Consider the following 18,583-nt stretch of genomic DNA (forward strand, 5'->3'; position numbering starts at 1 on the left):
CAGGCCAAGAGGCGGCAAGAGCAGGCCTTTAGTACCGGTTGGTGGCTCCAACCGGTACTAAAGGGTGGTCTTTAGTACCGGTTGGAGCCACCAACCGGTACTAAAGGCCTCGCGCTGCCACCCCAAAGTTTAGTCCCATCTCGCCGGGCGAAGGGCAGCCGCACTGGTTTATAAACCCAGCCGCGGCTACCTGTTCGAACTCCTCTATATAGCAGGCTTGTGGGCCTAAATTCTGCGCGCTGCCCTGTGAGTCTGCTGGGCCTTTAAGGCCTGTAATTGCACTCCCATGGCCTAGCAGGCCCACAGGGCAGCACCCCAATTTTTTTATAGTTTTTTTCTTTTCTGCTTTATTTTCTTCTATTTATTTCTGCGTAGTTTTTTGTATAGTTTTTTCTTTTCTGTTATATTTATTTTCTTCTATTTATTTGTGAGTAGTTTTTCATCTACTCTACTTTATTTTTTCTTCTATTTATTTCTAAGTAGTTTTTTCTTTTCTGTTATATTTATTTTGTTCTATTTATTTCTGAATAGTTTTTTTATATAGTTTTTTTCTTTTCAGCTATAGTTTTTTTTCTTTTCTGTTATATTTATTTTGTTCTATTTATTTCTGAATAGTTTTTTTATATAGTTTTTTTCTTTTCAGCTATAGTTTTTTTTCTTTTCTGTTATATTTATTTTGTTCTATTTATTTCTGAATAGTTTTTTTATATAGTTTTTTTCTTTTCAGCTATAGTTTTTTTTCTTTTCTGTTATATTTATTTTGTTCTATTTATTTCTGAATAGTTTTTTTATATAGTTTTTTTCTTTTCAGCTATAGTTTTTTTTCTTTTCTGTTATTTTTTTTTTCTGCAAAACTTGATGGTCAAAGTCTGGAGTTATAACCAAAGTTAAAAAAAAGAAATGCCGACGTGCAATTAGTTTTTCATAACAGAAGAAGTCCGGAGTTGTAATAAGTTATTAAAAATAAAAAAGAGGTGCAATGCTCGTTAATTTGCTTCAAGCCTTTCGAAATAGTATAAACTGCACTGCGCATAGCTCCGTGCAGTCTACCATATTCCTGAAGGCTTGAAGCTAAGCAACGTGAGTATTGAGCCTCTTCTTCATTGTCTCTGCACTCAGGGCTTATAAACTGCTCCTAGTCCCTCTCTCTTCGCGAGGTGGGACTAAAAACAGCTTGCCATAACCTCATTAGTACCGGTTCATGGTACGAACTGGCACTAAATGGTGATGGTGGGGCCATAGCCTGACCGCAGGCTGACACAGCCTCTTTAGTACCGGTTCGTGGTACGAACCGGTACTAAAGGTTCGCCACGAACCGGTACTATTGATCGCCGCCATGAACCGGCACTAATGTACACATTAGTGCCGGCTCTAATTCAAACCGGCACTAATGTGCTTCACGTTTGACCCTTTTTCTACTAGTGAAGTCGTGCCCACAGTTATGGACAGACGGGAATTTGTTAATGCCGGCTGTAGAGAACGTGTTATGGTTTTTTTTCGGACCAGGGTACTGTACGTATACGGACTGGGTTATACAGGGCTAGACAGGGTTTGGATCTAGGCTACGGCGGGCCAGGAAAAAATAAACTCGCGGGGACAAAAATACCTCTCCGAAATTAGGTTAGGGGGGAGCACCGGAGCAGGGCTCGCGGACATGTATCCTGGTGTGGCAGCCCCCTCCTTGCCAACCCGTCTGAGGTTCAACATCGGTTGCGCACTGCTAGCCATAGGAAGAAGCGGCACTCTAGTGGGGCTCGGCACTTCCACGTCGCCTCCGCAGTTGGGACTATTTCTCTTCCCATGAACTTGGCGGCAATATGCCGATCGGCTTGAATATCTTCCGTCTTTCTCCTAGGCCCAACTGATCACGTCCGACACTCTCTAATTAATCGCACTTGATGATCGTCAACCACACCTAACCATGTGCTATGGTTCAATAGGCTGCGCCAAAGCTGCAGCATCACAAATTCAATGGTTTCTCGCCTCTTACAAATAGAGGGAGGGGAGGTAGGAGAGGATGCTTGTCTGTACGCCTGAATCAGAACAGCACGCATCTCGTCGCGAGTGGACAGCGCATACAGTCCCCGGCCTGGACAAGGGACCAGAGTGACATGGCGACGGCCGCCGTTCGCGTCCACGCCGGTCGCCTGCTGGCGCTGGCCGTGGTGCTGTGCATGGTCGCGGTGGGCGAGTCCACCAAGGGAAAGTACATCTCGAAGGACGCTCTGACGGCCGACCAACCCTTGGTACAAGGGGGCGGCGTCCCAGCGCCGGCCCCTGTATCCGCCACAGGGATCAAGGCCCCGACCGCACTCGAGGTTGCCGCCATGGGTGAGACTACTGCTGCGGCAGCGGGCCTGCCGATGGAAGGTGGTGCCGCCCTGGGTGATGATCATTAATTTGAAAAAAAAGCTTCATTCATTTTGAAAAAAATACGATTAAAAAATATCCATGCATTTGAAAAAAGTTCTCAAATTTAAGAAAATATTCATGTACTAAAAAATGTTTCACGGATTTTAAAAAATATATCGAATTCGAAAAAGCTTACAAATTACAAAGGTTCACAAATCTAAAAAATGTTTGTGAATTAATAAAATCTTGCTAATATTATTTAATCTGAAAAATGTTCTTGAATTTCAAAATTTTTGTCTAATTAGAGAAATGTTCGCGGACACAGAAAATGTTCTCAGATTGAAATAAATGTCCACGAATTGAAAATATATTCATGAATTTAAAAACAATTAGAAAATTTAAATTTAAAAGGACAAAAAATAAAAATATAGAATAATAACAGAAAAAAGAAACCAATATTAAAATCGCAAATAAAAACTGAATGAAAACCTGGATAAACGAAAACATAGAAAAATGAAAAATAAAATAAAATGATGAAACCTTCCTAAAACACAGGCGGAAGGTACTAAAACCAGAATGCAAACACAATGGGCTCGCGAAGGAGTAAACAACCCTGTGTCTCCGGATTGCTTTCTAGCTGGCCCAGTTAAACAAAAAAGTTGAATCCAACTTTTCCGAATAATTGAAAGCACTTATGTGAAAAAAATGAAATATTGCTTGAACTAATTTATACTCACTCTTTTGAAATAATTGAATTTTGCTCTCTTGAAATAATTGAAATCACTTTTCTGAAATATGTAATCTTTATGAAAACATTTCAATCAAAGGTTTTTGAAATAATAGGAATATTTGTTGTCGAAAAATAAATTAATGGGACAAAGTTATGCCAAGTGAAGGTACAATGAGCGGATAGTGAGACACATGCTTTGTTGATCAGTTTATCTATCTTGATACCCGCGAAAATGTATCTATCTCAATTTTATGTTCCACTGCAACTTATGGATATATTCAGCTAATTAATTTGGAGGTGGACGTAACAGAGGTCTAGAGAGTAGCCCGAGTGACGGCCGGCAGCCGAACCTAGCTAAGACGCCGAAAAAACGTTCCGGTCGCGTCCTCAAGACGCCGAAATTCGCCGACTCGGTCCTTTTTTGGCCCGGCTATCGCAGGCCGAACCCGGTGCACTAAGGGGCGCTCAGGGGCTTCGGCGCAAGGGAAAAGCACACCTGACACACATTGTCAGGTGAAAAGTCAAGCCAACCGGCTAGATTCGCCCCCATCCCCTACGTTCTCGGCTGCCACCCTGCCGATCCCGGTGCCGCCCACCACCACTAGATAAGTCATTCCCCGCCGGAAAAGAGAGGAGGTTTCGCCGCGGCAGCCTTTCCACCGTCGTCCGGGAGATTTTTCCGGCTTTCCGGCCGCAAAGGACGGTGTACCGGTGGTGTGCGCCCACCGCGCCCGCAAGGCATGTTCAGCGATTTGCCTGCTCGGCGATGGACTCGGACGACGAGGAGTCACTCGCTGCACTGCTGGAGGAGGAAGCCGAAGCCGACGTTCAGGAGGAGGAGCATCTCATGGTCCTCGCCGCCCTCGCCGGCCTGCTCGCGAGCAATGAAAAGCCGCAGCGAGGTGGCTCGGCGCCGGAGCGGATGAAAGCAAAGAACCGGCATCGTCTGGAAGGCTACTGCATGCTCTACTCTGACTACTTCACCGACGCTCCACTGCTCAGCGACAAAGTATTTCGGCGCCGTTATCGGATGAGCCGAAAACTTTTGCTCAGGTTTGTGAATTCCATCCGGGAGTTCGACAACTACTTCAAGTGCAAGAAGGATTGCACCGGCAAACTTGGATTCACCTCAATCTAGAAGTGCACGACAGCGATGAGGATGCTTGCATACGGAGCTCCCGGTGATTCACTCGGCGACTATGGGTGCATGCCCGAGTCCACGACCATTGAGTGTTTCTACAAGTTCTGCAGGGCAGTGGTGGCAGTGTTTGGACCGCATTACTTGCAGACACCCAATGCGGAAGACACTGTTCGAATCTTAGCACAGAATGCAGCAAGACGATTTCTTGGGATGCTTGGAAGCATCGACTGCATGGAAATGGAAGAACTGTCCATTTGCTTGGCATGGGATGTACAAAGGCGCTAAAGGCGGTTGCAGTGTGGTACTTGAGACGGTGGCCAGACAGGACCTCTGGATTTGGCACTCCTTCTTTGGTATGCCAGAAACTCACAATGACATCAACGTGCTGCAGTGCTCCCCTGTCTTTGTCAAGCTTGTCGAAGGTCATTCTCCTTCGATGAACTTCGATGTTAATGGGCGGCACTACAACAAGGGGTACTACCTAGTTGATGGCATCTATTCGAGATGGTCTACATTTGTGAAGACTATTTCAAACGCTATGCCAAGAGGCAAGAAGCCCCACTTTGCCAAGGTGCAGGAGGCTTGCAGGAAGGATATCGAACGGGCATTTGGTGTGCTCCAATCTCGATTTGCTGTTGTCTGGTACCCAGCTCAGACCTGGTTGAAAGATCAAATGTGGGAGATCATGACTTGCTGTGTCATCTTGCACAACATGATCATCGAGAGCGAGCAGGAAGAGCCAGTGTTTGACACCAAACCATACTACAGACAGGGTCCTCTAGTCGAAGTTGATCGCCAACTACCGGCAACCTGGACTGCCTACCTCAATATGCGTCAGGAGATCCAAGACCCGCAGGTGCATCATCAACTGCAGCAGGATCTAGTGGAGCACTTATGGAGGATCAAGAACGACGCCTAGCTCGAAGTGTGATGAAATATGAGTTTTTATTTCTTGAACTATATAATTTGTATTAAACTATTTGATTTTTATTGATTTGTTGTTATAAATATGCGACACAAAAACCATGCCGAACCATGTTGAATATGGACCGATTTGTGCCGATATCAGGCTGTTTTTTGTCGAAAGTGGGTCGAAAGGCGGCCTAGAACAGGCCGATATCGGCGCCTGAGGACGACCTGGGGCGATGGCTGAATGTCCATCCACCCCGAGAGCCGATTCTACCGCCGCCACGCCCTCAGACGGCGATATTTATGCCTCTTGTAAGGGCTAACGGACTGGAGATACTCTAAGAGCCGGCGTGCCAAACCCAAGACGACGAGTGACCGTTGCCGCCGGCCAATTAATCGCATGCACTTGATGATCGCCAACCAAAGCCATGTGCCATCGTTCAATGGCCGGCGCCCGTAGCTGCAGCGTTGCATCTTCAATGGTTTCTTCGCCTCCTACAAATAGAGGGAGAGGAAGGGGATGCACCCGAATCAGAACCACACGCATTTCGTCACCAGTGAACAGCGCATACGATCCCAGCCCGGCCGGCCGTGCGCACCGGAGGAGAGATCATACTTAAGAGTGACATGGCGAAGGCCGCCGCTCGCCTCTCCACCGGCCGCCTGCTGGCGCTGGCCGTGGTGCTGTGCGCGGTCACGGCGGGCGAGTCCGCCAAGGCGAAGTACATCTCGTTCGACGCTCTGAGGGCCGGCCAGCCCCTCGTACATGGGGCCGGTGTCCTGGCGCCGGCGCCGGCCCCTGTAACCGCCGGAGGGATCAAGGCCCCAGCCGTCGTCAACGTTGGCGCCATGGGTGAGACGGCTGCCGCGGCAGCGGGCCAGCCGATGGAAGGCGGTGCCAGTGCCACTGTCCTCCGTCAGCAGCTCCACGCTTAGCGGCATGCCCTGCCCTTCACTTGTTCTTGATACTACTACTACTACTACTTCGCTGTATGTACGTACTCTCAAGTCAAGTAAATAAAATTCCACCCTTGTTGTGGCATGTCCGTGTCTGTACTCTGTAGTAAATAAAATTCCACCCTGGTTGTAGCATGTCCATTGTGGATGGAAGCTTGTTAATTACGAATGACGTAGGTGTAATCCTCAATTACTCATGTGTACATACGTCGGCAATTATACAATCTCTTCAGGGTTGAACAGTCACGCCGAACAGAAAGGGAAACAGAGAGAGTGCAGGGTAGGGTTCAGATGTTCAGATAGCATTCGGTAAGCTGCAGCAGCTGCTTCGAATGTTTCAAATGGAATACAGCTGCAGGGTCAGGTTTTTTATTTAAGAAGAACTCCTCCGCTTGTGTCTTCACTCAAGATGGCAATGAGACCATGAAACTCGCGTCTCCGCGGATTTTTACCCTATTAAGGGACGGGGATGGACATCTTTTCAATCCCGTGAGGCTGTTGTTGGGTAAAGTATAAAACCCGACACGCTTCACGGGTTCGAACCCGTTTCAACAATACCTGAACCCGAAACCCGACATCCCCGTCAAAATACTACAATAAGCGTATTCGAGGAGTACAATTTTGAGAGTGACGATGATCATGGACAGCCATCTTACAAGCCGAGCACGGTTGGCTCAGAATCAACATGTAGCACAAGTGATAGAGTTCTATTTGTAAGTGGTAGAGGTCCAGCCCTTATGTTTACTTAAATATAACGATTTTCCCGTGGGTTTAGAAAACCTGATGGGTTCAGGAGACGGGCAGAAAGCTAGCCCCGTGCACGATGATGGGAAAGGGGGCGGACTTGCGATTTTCTCGTGGGGATAGGTTTGAAAAGACAAAACCTGATGGGTTTTGTCCCCGTTGCCATCTTGAGTCTTCACCAAGCCGTGGCCTAGTATGGCAACAGGAGCAAAAGAAAATGCGCCTTTTGCTGTTGGGCGATGCGATGTACCACCAGAGTAACTAACTGAAAGTTACCCTTGTTGGTACCTGATCAGGGATCACTTTTGATGTCCTTAGAACAGTTTTGGTGTCATTTTTTGTGAATATCTTTTTTTACGGGTCCACTTTGCGGGGTCTGCTCGACCACCGCCCTTGTCTGCCCGTAAACCCATCTTCTGCGATCTGTACGCATTTTGCGGGTCGGCATTATACGGGGTCTACTAGAGATGCTCTTAGAACACTCCAAGTGGTATTCTAAACAAAACACTCCAAGTGGTACGTCCAGCCGGTCGCCGCTGCAGGACGCTTCCTCTTGATTTTATTTATTTTATTTTTCTATACAGATTCGGGCTTCCTTGCGAAGGAGTAAGCCCTCTGTGTCCGGATTGCTTTCTAGCTGGCCCAGATAAACAAAAAAGTTGAATCCAACTTTTCCAAATAATTGAAAGCACTTATGTGAAAAAATGAAATATTCTTTGAACTAATTTATACCCAATATTTTGAAATATTTGAATTTTTCTCTTTTGAAATAATTGAAACTAGCAGGGTTACCCGCGCATCTGCGCGGCTAGATTTTCATTTTTTATTCTAATACTTTAAAGTTATACTCTCTGTGTTACTTAAATTTTCTTAATTGAGTATACTAATATTAAATTTGAACTCATTTGTAAGGCGTGATAAAACATTACTAAATTTGTTTCTGTGCAACAGTAATAAGAAGTTTAGTTACGGATCATGAAAATAAACTCCTTTAAAATTCAAACATATGATCTAAGGATGCTATATTGATGCTACGTATGCATTAGAGGTGCCTTGTGTTGTTAACTTAGTAAAGTATAAATGGATATAAAAAATTTAATAAAGTATAAATCTATTGATTATAGAAATATAATATCACTAATTTAGTTATAGCAATATATATGGTACTTTAATTCCATTGTTATACAAAGTGCATATTTGTTTTCATATTTATTTATAGTTTGAATGGAGGCTTAGGACTGATAGTGTAGCATGAATGGATCGAGTTTGTAGTGTGATAAATGTTCTACTATATATAAGTTAATTTTTTATAGTTGGCGCATCTGTTGTCTACCCATCAAGAAAGACTGTGCCAACTACAATGCATATTTTCTTTATTCGTATATAAAAATCACGACCCTTCTGCTCTCTGCACCCCCCATCTATCATCAACAATCTTCATGATGGAATAACCAAGCGTACCTTTTCTTATTTTCCTATTTCACTTGCTTAATTTGTTGTGTTAAACTCTAGTCATTGAATTTTTGAATGTGTGTTCCTTTTCTTTTGCGTGTTTTGTTTCTCAAATTGGAAAACCTATTGCTCATATGTAAAATATTATGAGGTTGCGTGGGTTACACATATCAGCGGTGAGATGGATTTGGCTACATTTGACTCGTGGAGCATGTGATTAAATTAGGCCTAGCCAAGACACCATTCGATTTTGATTTAGCAACCTTTGTTTTTCAAAGAATTTATTGTGTGATTTGTGTTGGTTGCTCAAGCATTTGATACATTTGCACTGCTCTACGTTCGATCTACTAATTTGTAGGAAAATAATAGTTGTCAGTATAACCTAAATGAAATTACTAATCAATTATTATTTCTTGGTTGTACCAAACTTGATTGACGAAAAACTGATAAACAACTAATTATATTTAACCTGTCATGTAGAATATATTTCATTCCACATTTTTTGAGGATTTTGGCCGCCAAACTAACTACGAATCCGGTGTGCCAAACCTATGACGATGGGATGCGGATTTTTAGAACATCTGCGCCGAGGCCGCGTTATCCCAGCGGTAGAATCTTTCCACTGTACCTCAAGATGCCCGACAAGTAAGCCAGTTTTATTGGAACTGTCACCGTGGCAGCAGGCTATTACGGTCGTTGTGGTCACATGGGTACTGCTCCATCTTTGGCTCAGGGTAGCTTTGTCTTCCACCGCTCCAAGCCCGTGAACAGATCGGAACCAGATCTTCTAACATTAAAAAGGAAAGGTAGAGAAGCTACAATCCTCTAACTTTTCTTCTTGCAATCCATATGATTAAGGCTAAAATAATTTAAATTAATATGCAAATTGCAGATTTAATGTTTACATTCATAATCATTACATACAAACAACTTGATGGTGAAATAAAATCAATTATAGATTATTTATATCTACAGTAAATATCAATAGTAAATAATCCGTTAAACGTCTCTAACATTTCTTCTTCATTTTACACTATGATTACACTGTAGCACCGTGACTTTGCTTCTCTAAGTTAGAGGATCCGCCTCCGAACACATCTGACTCTCTCCTCTCGCTCTTTGACTTATAGCTAGATGGATGGGCCGCGGGGCGGTGATTCGATGGCGCCGGCGCTCGGCCGCAACATCAATCCGGCGGCCAGCGAAAGGTACGCACTGATTCAGCTGCTTCCATTACTGTTCTAATCGAACTATGTTTCCCGTATGAGTTTCTGAATCCCCTTTTCGTTTGGATTTTGTACCGGACCACAGATCCAACATCGTTGCCGGTAGTCCAATCTTAGAGCTACTTTGATTCAAAGGAATTCTATAGAAATTCTGGAGAATTGAAATTCTTTAAAAATTTTCCTACATTTGTTCTTTGATTCATAGGATTGAATCACATAGGAATTTTTCCAATGAAATCTTTTGTACTACATTTTATAGGAAATCTACCCTCCACTTCAATCTTTTTTTACAATTTCTTTGTTTTTCCTGTGAAATCAAACACTCCTTGATAATCCTATAGGATTCAAGTGGGCATGACACTCCAATCCTATACTTTTTCTATTCCCACGTTTTTAAAAACCTGTGAATCAAAGAGGCCCTTATCTGGTGTGTGTACTACTCCATCTTTTACTGGAAGAATCGGGAGCACACCAGCGCCCGAGCAGTAATGGTGGGAAGCCGAGCGTCTGCTCGTTCATATCCCCCAAGAACTTATCCTCCTCTACCGACGGCGGCTGGGCAGATTCCGATATGGGACTCGCGCCGGAGTCGCGAGTAGCTGCTTTCGCCCGGATTCAAGGTATGCACAATCCCCTTGGTTCAAATGGTGCGTCTTAGTCATAAGTAGAGTAGAATTTGTAGAAAAAAGCTTACGAATCCATCACACATGTGCTTGGTTCACCATTGATGGATCATACCACAGCCACCCCGTTGCCCACCCTCCTGAGTATCATGCTCTGCATTATGGGTCTGGCTCATGAAATGGGTTCATGCGCCTGGCACATAACGTTTCACTTCCGAAACTCCACAGCTCGTGTGCATCTTGTGCCGGGTACAGGACACATGACTGTACCATAATCCACGGTCCACAGCTCGTGTGCATCTTGTGCCGGGTACAAGACACATGACTATACTATATTCCACGGTCACAAAGAGGGACAAGCGTCTTGCAAATGTGCCAGGTACATTATTGAACATGAACACCTAGATAATGTGCCAGGCACATTATTCCACCTGGGACTTATACCTAAACAATGATTGGATGGTTCACACATAGCACGCATACTTTTGGTCAAATTACGTACTATGAACATGATATGTGTCATGACATGCCCTGACGGTCTGATGCAACGAAATGCGGATTTCCTCAGCAAAATATCTTACTTTTCGTTACGATCTAACTACCAAAGTAATTTAGACTCGGTATAAACGAATTGTTCAAACATAACATGACATCATTACCCACTAGCCAGAACTACAGTAATACGTAGTTATGCCCGAGTCAAGTGAAGGTGCACGACAAATAAGTTGGTCACAAGTGTCGACATGAGAATAATTCAGACTTCATAGCCAACCCAGAACATCATACATTGCTTGCACCCCAAAACAAGCATAGATGTGCCCCAGGATACTAAATAGTTTTTCATCGTTGCTTTACTCGACTATGCTCTCTTATTCATTCATCGATAAACTCGATAAATTGGTGTGGCCTCTTTGCATTGTTCCCCTTGAGATGCAAGATCTCATAAAGGTAATATGGCGCCAGACATTGCTCTTCAACCTGTGATTTATTTTTTGAGAATACCATCAGCCAAATCACCAATCAAAAAACCAAAAAAAATTCAACTATAAACGTTTCGTTATTTTCCTTTTGACGGAACACTCAATACACCAATGCACTCGCCACATGTATATCATGACTTGCTTGATCACCAATGAATTTCCTACAGAAATTTCATCATATAAAAACCGGACAGGTGCCTGCATTCATAATACATATTAGAATGTTTTTTCATTTTTATAATCCAATAATTGTAGCTTCATACGTATATATAATCACAATTCCTGGGCGCGACAGTGCTGCCAGATGGAATTACAGGTGTCGTTGTTTACCTCGCAGACACTTGACGGATAGGATGAATAAATTCCGGTTCTAATTCTCCAAACTCAACCGTTGATATGCCAATAAATGGAATCTCCGTTTTTGGTTGAATCCACCGGCCTTTTCTCCGCATTAATCATGGATCTAATTTTTTCTGCTGTGAACACTTTTATTCTGGGGAAAACATCATGTGCCATGCTTATATCGCCTAGGTTGATGCTGTCTAGATAGAACACCTGGAGATATTTCAAGGTGTAATACATTAGTCAGTAACATGGATTAAACATTTATTAAGCACAAAGACGCATCAACAGCATGAGACAAATATGCGCCTTGGAAAAAATGCTTGCTTGGATAAGTCCATACCAGTCACCCCTGTCTGACTCATCTTCTTCCAGAATTGTGGGCAGCTTATTGAGCTTGCTGTGATTCTGCACAAACAAAGCAATGATTATATGTATAACTCCTTTGAAAACCATCCAGATGTTGTGTTTGATACTATTACAGATTGCAAACTTATATTTCAGTGCATGCCATCATCTGAACTTAAATTAATGTACCATTTGAGTCATGCACACTGTAACGACCCTGAAATCGTTCGATTCAGCCAAACCCATGACATCCTTGATTTAGTAACAATACGAAAGGTATGTCCTAATCGCAGTTGGTTTTACTACCCATTACATTTGCATCCGCGGAGACGAAATAAATGTGGAACATAACTCTGCATGAAAGAAACACATACCTGCATGCTGACGGCCAAATCATGGACGCAGGTACAGATTTAGCGAAGCCTCCTGCCTGCCTATTTTGAGCTGCAAAAACACAGAAGAATGGACAAATCGTCAATTTCTATCCGGCGCCCAAAACCAAACCCTGATATGGGTGTATTGCTCCCAAATAATCTACATCCAGAGAGAGCAAAAAGGGAAATACGCAATAAAAAAACCCACATATTCACCTGGGATCTAATTGAACAATGCCTCCCGGCGCGGGATCGCACCAGCGGCGGTGCCCCGGTGCCGCCCGCCCGGACCTGCGGCTGATTCCCTGGCTCCTCTTGTTCCAGGCTTCCAGCAAGCGGACCTCCACTCAGATCCGTGATCTCTCCATGCCCATCTCAAATGAATCCGTCTCCCCCGCCGCCTAGCATTCTCAGGTACAGCTACTCCACTCCAACGTCGGACGGAGGTGGAACAGAGTCACGGGGGGCTCGGCAGGATTCTGTGTTATCTGTGTGCATGTGACCCGGCTGAAACAGTGCCCTCGGGTAACAGTCGCGTCCCACTGATAACAGCTGCCCGCTAATCGTGCCGTGAGACACTTACGGGAACGGCTGGCCCCAATCCCTATGTACATGGACGCCCAGGATAAGCGGGCCGGGGTGCAGGTGCTCTAAAATATGTTTTCGCATGACGATGGGCCATCGCAGCTAGCCGGCCAATTAATCGCATGGGATGATCGCCAACCAAAGCCATGTGCCATCCTTCAATGGCCGGCGCCGGAAGCTGCATGCAGCATCGCATCTTCAGTGGTTTCTTCGCCTCCTACAAATAGAGGGAGAGGAAGGGGATGCACCCGAATCAGAACCACACGCATCTTGCCGCGAGTGAACAGCGCATACGATCCCAGCCCCAGCCCGACCGGCCGTGCGCACCGGAGGAGAGATCTGACTCTGAGTGACATGGCGACGGCCGCCGTTCGCCTCTCCGCCGGCCGCCTGTTGGCGCTGGCCGTGGTGCTGTGCGCGGTCACGGCGGGCGAGTCCGCCAAGGCGAGGTACATCTTGAAGGACGCTCTGAGGGCCGACGAGCCCCTCGTACAAGGGGCCGGTGTCCCGGCGCCGGCTCCTGTAACTGTCGAAGGAATTTTTTTTCGAGAGTACGCCTAGACGTACCATAGCTTTATAGAATGCAGAATTTAGTTACAAGAAAGCTATCACTCGATGCGAACAACAAGTGTAGCACGAACACCACACCGGTAAGATCATAAACAAACACCACCACTAGGCAAGCTACAATGCAAAAAGCCTATCCTAAACTGATACACAGCACCGCGTCTCGGCCGACGCCGGACACCTCCGAAGACCACACTTCCGTAGAACTTCTCTTGTCGACGCACCATCCACCCTGAGCGCCTAAGAGAAGTGGCAAATGAATGGCAGGACTCGATTCAATCCGGGAAGACACCGCCTTGGATTCACTGACGACCAACATACATAGCGCCACTGAAGATCAGAAAAGGATAGCGGCGAACATCGGAGGAGAGCAACGAGGAACCAGTCATGTCTCCAAACACAATGCTCCCAACAGAGGAGCGGCGTCGAGGACACCGCCATCGTGCCGATCCGAACATCGAATCTAGGCTTTCGCCCGGAAGCATCCACCAACACCAAGAGCGCGAGGGATGAGGCGAACACGCTCGACGATGTCTTCAAGGAGGGGAATGACATCCACAGGTGCCATCACCACCGGCCCGGCAGAAGCCGTGCAAAATTTTCATCCGCGCTTCGCCCATCACCACACCTCCATGGGATTGGCAGCACTGCCAAGAAGCCTCACACCGCCGCCACCGCAGCACTTGCCGAAGTAGCTGCATAGTCGAGGACCAACGACCGACCACCCGGCAGGGAAACCGCGGCCACACCATCCACTCCCAGCCTGCACGAGGGTCCGCAGCCAACCAGCACCTCCGGCCAGGTCCAGGACTGCCCGCGACGGCCGTCACCCACTCCAAGGAACAGCCTTGCGACAGTCAGACCCGCCTCTCCATGGAGAAATCCCAGGCTGGCATCACCAGGAAAGCACCGCTGCTCGCCACGCCGCACAGGGATGACCGACCGCTCGCTGCTCGCAAGACTCCATCTTGACCGAGCCATCGCAGCGCCGCCACCAACCTGCCCGTGAGAACCCAGCACTGCGTCCCGCTGGCGCCACCCCCACTAGATCGAGTCACATCTCCTCTGCCAGACCCCATCAGGCCCTCCGCATCACCACCTCACCTGCTGTGCGCCGGCCATGAGCCCTCACCTCCAGCCAGCGCAGATCTGGCTTGGCTCGAGCGCCTCCGCGGCGAGGAGCACCAAGGCGCCACCGGCCTGCGCGCTCCGCAGCGACACGCTGTCACCAGCCAGCTGCGTCGGGCCTCTCCTCCTCCAGCCAGCGCCCACCACCGAGCCATGACGAGTCGACCACCGAGACACCGGACCAGCAGGACCTCGCGCGCTCGACCCCGCCGCCATCAGCCCCGCACCACCAGCACCGCACCACCACGCGCCAGATCCGGACTGAGCAGCCCCGGATCCACCCCCTGACGCCGGCGAAGAGGCCCACCGCACCGGATCTTGCAGCGCCGTCTGATGGATCCCCCGCTAGCTGGCGAGAGCCGACAGAAAGGAGCCCCGCCGCCACCATCCCTGGGGCACGCGCGGCTTCGCCGGAGTCCTCTCCGGCGGCGGCAAAGCGGATGGGGGTGAGTGGGAGTGGGCCGGCGGCGGCGCGACGGGGCTGCCCCCGAGCCGCCAGAGGAGGCGACGCGGGGGGAGGAGGGAGTCCTAGCTAACTAAACTAGCTAACCGCCGGAGGGTTCAAGGCCCCTGTCGTCCCAGAGGTTGGCGCCATGGGTGAAACTGCTGCCGCGGCAGCCGGCCGGCCGATGGTAGCTGGTGCCGTCATCCTCCGTCACCAGCTCTTGATACTGTACCTCGTACTACTTCCTACGAAAATAAAATTCAACCCTGGTTGTGGCATGTCTGTCTGTATAGTTAGAGATGCAGCTGAAGGGGAACGGATCCCGACCGACCCCATTGTGGATTGAAGCTTGTTAATCACGAATAACGTAGGTCAGGTGCAGTGCAATCCTCAATTCCTTATATGTGTCCTCCGCTTTCGTATTCAGCAAGGCGTGGCCTAGTATGGCAAAAAGAGCACAAGAAAATGCGCCTTTTGCTGCTGGGCGCCTTTGGAATTTATCTATTTTATTTTCCTGTACGTGTTTTCACGTTTTAGATTGGTTTTTTTTTTCCAGCTTTTTGGTTTTCATCCGGTATTTCCTAGGTTTTGGATGAAACAGGAATTCAAGATTTTTTTTGTGCCCTTTCATGGGAAGTACAAATTTGCTTCTCATGCAGGCACAGATTTGCTTCTTGTGTAGGCACCGATTTGATTTCGCGGGAAGCACAATAGAACTGTAATGGAAATGCTCCCTTTGCTTCTCTACTGAATAATGGGCCGGCCCACAAGTAATGGCCACGATACATATCAATTCTGCCTACGAAAGAAGGAGTAAGTCCTATGTGTCCAGACTGCGTTCTAGCTCGCCCTAAACAAAAACTTGAATCCAACTTTTCTGACTAACTGACAGCACTTATGTGAAAAAGGAAATATTCTTTGAAATAATTTAATACTTATCTTTTGAAATTATTAAAATTCTCTCTTTTGAAATAATTGAACATTCTTTTATGAAATGCGAAATCTTTATGGAAATTTTAAATCAAAGGTTTTGAAATAATATGATTATTTGTTGTGAAAAAATAAAATATTTTTACGAAGTGATGAAATAATTGAATTAATAGTTTTTAAATAATTGAAATCCAGTATTTTTCAATAGCTAAAATCAATTCTTAAAATTACTAGAAATTACTACTTTGAAATAACTGAAATATGTTTTACAAAAAAATGAAAAGGTTTTTTGAAATAGTGAAATAACTGAAATAACCATTCTGAAATAATTGGAACAATTGTTTTGAAATAATGGAAACAATTGAATTACTTGTGAAATTTATTTTGATTATCTCAGTCGAAACAATGATATTTAAATGAGTTATAAATATGTCAATATTGGTCTTGTTTGAAAGGTCTTGTCATCATGATTCAATTATATTAAAAAAACTGAAATGAAAATTTTGATTTGAAAGATATGAAGCATAAAAAATATCTCTGAAAAATAAAATGCTAGGCTTTTGTATGAGAGATAGAGGAGAGAGAATGGTAGAGCTATGCACTCTCTCACTCACAAAAAAGGTGATGAGACCCACGTGGTAGGTACCATCACCTTTGGAAATGATTTTAGCCAAGCACATGTCTCTATTTCCCCGCAGCCGCCACCAGCAATATTAGGAGCTATTCCATAACCTGACTCAAACTAATGTTGTATCGCGATATGCCATGAGATAGTTCTTCAACTTGCCAACACTCGATCCTTGAAAATTAGGGTTAGTAGTCATCTTCCTAACTTGCATGTTTTGGGACCTGATATAAAAAGAACTTAGAGCAAGGGTATTATCCCCATTGATCAAGTTGTCATATATCATCAAAACCCACTAGGGGGAATGGTGAACTTTCAATGACACAAAAAGATAAAATGCGCAACAAATAATCAAAGATCAATTCATGGTACATGCAACATGCTCAACTTCTTGTTTGATACGCGGTGTGTTAGCAAGAAAAAAAATTAGCATACGATAAATCACCTCTGGTCGATTGACGTGCTCACCCTCCTCTTCTCCTTCTCGCATGATCAGTTAGCCTCCTTCAGCATAATGGTTGATACTGCTATACATAAATAAAATCCAACCCTGGTTGTATCTAGTGTGTTCGTGATGTTTGCGCAACTACCCCACTCCGCATCAAAGCTTGTAAGCCAACTGTCATGCAAGTGATGCTTGTCGCTTCCCAAGCAATTGGTCAACCAACATATCCGTTAGTCTAAATTTATTAGATGTATTTTTCTGCATATTTTGCATTGTAAGCGTAAAGGGGCAGCAAAAATGAGCAAAACAACAAGCCTATTCTTCATAGGCATTTCAACAAACACCTTGTGTGCACGTAAGAAATCTGAAATATTTTAGAAAATCAACAAGCACCAAGTTATCCAATGTTGATCACAACAATGTACTTGTAATAAGACCTTACCACACCATTAATATTCCAACATAATCATCAACATATAAAGAATGCATGTAAACAGAATCCAAATGTACCAAACTTGCAAAGTTGTTATTAATAGCAAATGGCAACTTTCGCAACAACAAATATGTGCATGTGTCTTTTGTTATGTAGGCTGCATTTTCTTTTTTATTTTCTAGTCTGTACAAACAAAATCACTAGGTAAGAAATGTCACTCCCACCTTCTCAGTTGCTGAGAAATGACACACTATATGTGCGTCATTTGTCGCATAATGGGTTTTCCCTTTTATCATAGATTCATTTATTCAAAATGGTTTATCTCTTGAACCATGCATCCAAGTCCCAAACTGTTCACCGTTGGATCTCTTGCATTGAGATCTTCGAAACTAGATCCCATGTTAATAGGTTTCGATGAAATTTTTTCATGAAAAAGTTAGAAACATGACAAAACCCAAAAACTACAAAATAAAATACAAAAACTGAAAAAAAATAGGCAACCAAAAAAAATGAATGATGAAGAAATGGAAGAAAAACCCGAAGCTTCATGGTTTTCTTTTCTTCAATTCGGAATGTTTTTTCCCATGGAAGATAACGTCTAATTAGTTGCGAGAAGCAAATTTGTGCTTCTTGTGGAAGCAACATTTTTTTCCTTTTTGAGAAGTACAACTGTGTTTCTCTTGGAAGCAAATACGTGCCTCCGCGAGCAGATAATATGTGCTTCTTGTGGAAGCACATTTTTTTCCGACAAGCCCAGTTGTGCTTCTCGCCGAAGCAATCTGTGCCTTCACGAGAAGCAAATTTGTGCTTTTCATACAAGCATATTTTTTTCCATCTCTAAACAATTGTCCTTCTTGCGAAAGCAAATCTGTGTTCTGCTTCTCGTTGAAACAAATTTGTGGCTTCACAAGACACAAATTTGTGCTTCTGGTGAAAGCACAAAAATCAATTCCACGTGAAAAAATATCCTTGGTTTTTTCTCCAAAACCTTGGGAAAACAGGGAGAAAACAAAAAAAACATTTAAAGCTAAAAAATTGAGTACAGAAAAATGATAAAAACGAAATCCAAAGGAAGTACACAACACGTGTCATGAGGCGGCGGCTAGACACACTACTTCTCCAATGAAACCAAAGGTGACCTGGAGGTCCCCGTAGAAGATAACCTCTAATTAGTTGCTCTCTTTTATACGTTGCTATAGGCACCGTGATTCTTTCCTATAGTTTTGTGTTTGGGCTTGTGATGTTAA

At 45.0% G+C, this 18,583-nt stretch overlaps 1 long non-coding RNA gene across 1 annotated transcript; it reads right to left on the reverse strand.

Moving 5' to 3' along the window:
- Positions 1-11,672: 11,672 nt before the first annotated feature.
- On the reverse strand, positions 11,673-12,769 carry LOC125524438. The gene is made up of 3 exons (XR_007290753.1): positions 12,395-12,769; positions 12,179-12,248; positions 11,673-11,864 (listed from the first exon to the last, which is right to left on the reverse strand). It is a non-coding gene; the product is annotated as an uncharacterized LOC125524438 (long non-coding RNA).
- Between the last annotated feature and the right edge of the window lie 5,814 nt (positions 12,770-18,583).

Source organism: Triticum urartu, chromosome 7, assembly GCF_003073215.2.
Source record: "Triticum urartu cultivar G1812 chromosome 7, Tu2.1, whole genome shotgun sequence".
In the NCBI taxonomy this organism is placed as follows: Eukaryota; Viridiplantae; Streptophyta; class Magnoliopsida; order Poales; family Poaceae; genus Triticum; species Triticum urartu.